Genomic DNA, 5,566 nt, shown 5'->3' with positions numbered 1-5,566 from the left:
GATCCCCCGCACGTTCCCTCCATCCGTCCCCCCACCCCATCCATCCATCCACCCCCACACACCCCTCTATCCATCCATCCATCCCCTCACCCTTCTCCATCCATCCACCCCCCCACCCCCTCTCCATCCATCGGCCCAACACCCCTCTCCATCCAACCCCCCCACCCCGTCCATCCATCCAATGCCCCCACCCCCCTCTCCATCCATCCACCCCCACACACCCCTCTATCCATCCATCCATCCCCTCACCCTTCTCCATCCATCCATCCATCCAAACCCCTCACCCTTCTCCATCCATCCAACCCCACCCCCTCTCCATCCATCGGCCCAACACCCCTCTCCATCCAACCCCCTCACCCCCTCTATCCATCCATCCCCCCCCACCCCTCTCCATCCACCCATCCCCCCCACTCCCTCTATCCATCCTCCCACCCCTCTCCATCCATCCAACGCCTCCACCCCCTCTCCATCCATCCACCGCCACACACCCCTCTATCCCCCATCCCCCCGACCCCTCTCCATCCATCCAACCCACCCACACCCCTCTCCATCCATCCAACGCCCCACCCCCTCTATCCATCCATCCCCCCACCCCTTTCCATCCATCCAACCCCCACCCCCCTCTCCATCCATCCAATGCCCCCACCCCCCTCTCCATCCTTCCACCCCCCCACACCCCTCTATCCATCCATCCCCCCACACCCCTCTCCATCCATCCAATGCCCAACCCCCCCATCCATCCATGCCCCCCACCCCTCTATCCATCCATCCCCACACAAGCCCCCCCCCCGCATCCATCCACTCCCTTATGTCCATCTGGTTTTGGTTCCCTTCACCCCAGTTATTTTCTCGGCTGTTGTTTCTTTTCAGCCATGGGGGCGGTTGGGGGGTAGGGAAGGGGCTGGCTGTGGGCCATGCTAACTGCTTGGGGGTCTCTGGGGAGTGGGGAAGGAGCAGAGTGGGCCGGGGCATCTGGATACCAGAGGGGTGGGGTCTGGCTGGAGGGGGCAGGGTCTGGGGCCCGAGGTGTGGGGAGGTCAGTGGGGAGCTCTCCAGCCAAAGCTGTGGACTGAGGTGTGTGTGGGGCGGGGGGAGGGGAAACAGGGGCCATGAGCCCTGAATTTGTCAGACTCAGGTGTCCTGGGAGAGCGGGGTGGGGGGGAGCTGTCAGTTCAGCTGGGGGTCCGGGCTCAGTCCCCCCCCAGCTGTGCTGCATATGGGGTGAGGCCAGGAGCGGGAGGGTGTCCAGCAATGTCTGAACGTTCCTAATAAAGGCTTTTCTATTCCCGCTGGGCCACAGCCCCGTGTCCTGTGTGTCGCAAAGGGGGAGCTCCCGGCTACCCCAGCCCCACCTCCGCCAGCAGGGGGCACTGTGGGGTGGGGGGGGCTGGCCGGAGGCAGGGACCTGCCTGAATCTGCAGAGATCCTGGGGGGAGGAGCTGGGCGCCAGGACTCCTGGGTTCTCTCCTCGGCTCTGGGAGGGGAGTGGGGCCTAGTGGTTAGAGCGGGGGTGGGGGCGCGCGTTTGGACGCTGCCATGATTGGCTGGCGCTTTGTGGGGAAAGTTCATTTACATAGAAATTAAAAATTAAATTAGTGAGAAAATCTGTAATTCAGCTGGAAAATGTAATTACACTGGGACCAGGGGCCCGGCGCCGAGGCAGCAGGGGGCGGGAGACGCACGTGGCTCAGCACCCCCGGGCAAGCCAGCTGCGGCAGCACCCCCCACACACACCCGCCTTACAGGAAGGCCCAGCTGTGTGCTCACACCAACCCTCATCCACATCCAACACCCCGATATTCGCACAACCGCAGCGTGAAAAGAGGACAGCCTCAGGCAGGCAAACCAGCACGGTGGCGCACACCAACCCCCCAGACCACAGTCGCACAGCAACACATGAACAGTCACACCACCACACAAGACCCAGACTAAGCCTGCACAGCCACAGCCACCAAAACCTAGACTACACAAGCACAAAACATACACAATCACACCACCACCACCACACCAACACCTAGACTGCAACCACGCAGCAACACCCACAATCGCACCCCTACACGCCAACACCTAGACTGCACCCGTCCAGCAACGCCCACAATCACACCACTACACACAACACCTAGACTGCACCCGTCCAGCAACGCCCACAATCACACCACTACACACAACACCTAGACTGCACCCCTCCAACAACGCCCACAATCACACCACTACACACAACACCTAGACTGCACCCGTCCAACAACGCCCACAATCACACCACTACACACAACACCTAGACTGCACCCCTCCAACAACGCCCACAATCACACCACTACACACAACACCTAGACTGCACCCCTCCAACAACGCCCACAATCACACCACTACACACAACACCTAGACTGCACGTGTCCAACAACGCCCACAATCACACCACTACACACAACACCTAGACTGCACCCGTCCAGCAACACCCACAATCACACCACTACACCCAACACCTACACTGCATCCGTCCAACAACGCCCACAATCACACCACTACACGCCAACACCTAGACTGCACCCGTCCAGCAACGCCCACAATCACACCACTACTAACAACACCTAGACTGCACCCATCCAACAACGCCCACAATCACACCACTACACACAACACCTAGACTGCACGCGTCCAACAACGCCCACAATCACACCACTACACACAACACCTAGACTGCACCCGTCCAGCAACACCCACAATCACACCACTACACCCAACACCTACACTGCACCCGTCCAACAATGCCCACAATCACACCAGTACACGCCAACACCTACACTGCACCCGTCCAACAACGCCCACAATCACACCACTACACACAACACCTAGACTGCACCCGTCCAGCAACGCCCACAATCACACCAATACACACAACACCTAGACTGCACGCGTCCAACAACGCCCACAATCACACCACTACACACAACACCTAGACTGCACCCATCCAGCAACGCCCACAATCACACCACTACACACAACACCTAGACTGCACCCCTCCAACAACGCCCACAATCACACCACTACACACCAACAACTAGACTGCACCCGTCCAACAACGCCCACAATCACACCACTACACGCCAACACCTAGACTGCACCCGTCCAGCAACACCCACAATCACACCACTACACACAACACCTAGACTGTACCCGTCCAACAATGCCCACAATCACACCACTACTCACAACACCTAGACTGCACCCATCCAACAACGCCCACAATCACACCGCTACACGCCAACACCTAGACTGCACCCGTCCAGCAACGCCCACAATCACACCGCTACACGCCAACACCTAGACTGCACCCGTCCAGCAACGCCCACAATCACACCCCTACGCGCCAACACCTAGACTGCACCTGTCCAGCAACGCCCACAATCACACCACTACACACAACACCTAGACTGCACCCATCCAGCAACGCCCACAATCACACCACTACACACAACACGTAGACTGCACCCGTCGAGCAACGCCCACAATCACACCACTACATACAACACCTAGACTGCACCCGTCCAGCAACGCCCACAATCACACCACTACACACAACACCTAGACTGCACCCGTCCAGCAACGCCCACAATCACACCACTACACACAACACCTAGACTGCACCCGTCCAGCAACGCCCACAATCACACCACTACACACAACACCTAGACTGCACCCCTCCAACAACGCCCACAATCACACCACTACACACAACACCTAGACTGCACCCGTCCAACAACGCCCACAATCACACCACTACACACAACACCTAGACTGCACCCGTCCAGCAACACCCACAATCACACCACTACACCCAACACCTACACTGCACCCGTCCAACAATGCCCACAATCACACTACTACACGCCAACACCTACACTGCACCCGTCCAACAACGCCCACAATCACACCCCTACGCGCCAACACCTAGACTGTACCCGTCCAACAACGCCCACAATCACACCACTACACGCCAACACCTAGACTGCACCCATCCAACAACGCCCACAATCACACCACTACACGCCAACAACTAGACTGCACCCGTCCAACAACGCCCACAATCACACTGCTACACGCCAACACCTAGACTGCACCCGTCCAACAACGCCCACAATCACACCACTACACGCCAACACCTAGACTGCACCCATCCAGCAACGCCCACAATCACACCGCTACACACCAACACCTAGACTGCACCCGTCCAGCAACGCCCACAATCACACCACTACACACAACACGTAGACTGCACCCGTCCAACAACGCCCACAATCACACCGCTACACGCCAACACCTAGACTGCACCCGTCCAGCAACGCCCACAATCACACCACTACACGCCAACACCTAGACTGCACCCATCCAGCAACGCCCACAATCACACCACTACACACAACACCTAGACTGCACCTGTCCAACAACGCCCACAATCACACCACTACACACAACACCTAGACTGCACCCGTCCAGCAACGCCCACAATCACACCACTACACACCAACCCTGGGAGTACACCCACCCAGCAACACACACACAATCACACCCCTGCATACCAGCAGCCAGATGCTATCTTGTGGGGTGGGGGAGCTGGGAGGTGAATGCTGACCCTATGGCTGCTTCTCAGGAGGTGGCGGCGGGGGGAGCCTTAGAGGTGAGGGGACCGACTTGGCCCCATCCAAGGAGGCGGGTGCAGAGGCCAGCTGGCCCAAAGGATCAGTCAGTTCTTGCTTGTGTTGGACCCCACCCAAGGGTGGCCATCACCCTCCAAGGGGTGAAAGGCTTCGCCAGCGGGTCAAGTCACTGCTCAGGCTGCAGCAGGCCAAAGGGAAACTGAGGCAGGGTTCCTACTGCACCCCGTTGTGTCCGGAGAGGGTGCTAGCGAATGGTACGTTGAGGCCTGCCAGCCTGCACCCGGACAGCCACGCACCCACACAGGCTACAGCTGCCCACCTGCACCCCCCCCGGCATGACCCCCATTGCTGTTGTACCCCTCCCACGCCCCCTATAGGGGCACAGAGCACCCCACAGAGCTGCCCCCCACCCATATTCCCTGGGAGATCCCAGGGCTGGGCTAGCGGGGGGCTGCAGGTCAGGAGTGAGGGGCACTGGCAGAGCTGGGGGGAGAGGGGGGCTCAGCGTCATCCCCGTCAGGCAATTCTCTAGCTCGGCTCCATCACCTGCACCTGAGCTCAGAGTTGGAGCCTCGCCCCAACCCCGCCCCACACACACCCCTGCAGGAGGCAGTGTGGCGCACAACCCCCCCCCAACACATCCCCCCCAGCAGAAGCAGTGCGGTGCCCCCCCCCACACACACCCCTGCAGGAGGCAGTGTGGCGCACAACCCCCCCCCCCAACACATCCCCCCCAGCAGGAGCAGTGCGGTGCCCCCCCCACACACACACACCCCTGCAGGAGGCAGTGTGGCGCACACACCCCCCCCCAACACATCCCCCCCCAGCAGGAGCAGTGTGGCGCACAACCCCCCCCCAACACATCCCCCCCAGCAGGAGCAGTGCGGTGCCCCCCCCACACACACCCCTGC

At 59.9% G+C, this 5,566-nt stretch overlaps 3 protein-coding genes across 8 annotated transcripts in view; 2 read left to right on the top strand and 1 right to left on the bottom strand.

The window, feature by feature from the left end:
- The window catches only part of LOC119564877 (immunoglobulin superfamily member 1-like), a 967,916-nt gene that overhangs the window by 310,224 nt on the left and 652,126 nt on the right, over window positions 1-5,566 (bottom strand). The gene's annotated exons all lie outside the window — the stretch shown is intronic.
- LOC119564866 (immunoglobulin superfamily member 1) overlaps window positions 1-5,566 on the top strand; it is a 999,687-nt gene that overhangs the window by 553,229 nt on the left and 440,892 nt on the right. The gene's annotated exons all lie outside the window — the stretch shown is intronic.
- Window positions 1-5,566, top strand: part of LOC119564865 (immunoglobulin superfamily member 1) — a 798,058-nt gene that overhangs the window by 494,350 nt on the left and 298,142 nt on the right. The window lies entirely within an intron of this gene.

The sequence above is a fragment of the Chelonia mydas genome, chromosome 23 (assembly GCF_015237465.2).
Source record: "Chelonia mydas isolate rCheMyd1 chromosome 23, rCheMyd1.pri.v2, whole genome shotgun sequence".
Taxonomy (NCBI): Eukaryota; Metazoa; Chordata; order Testudines; family Cheloniidae; genus Chelonia; species Chelonia mydas.
Note: the sequence above shows the minus strand (reverse complement) of the source record. Positions and strands in the feature narration are given on the sequence as shown.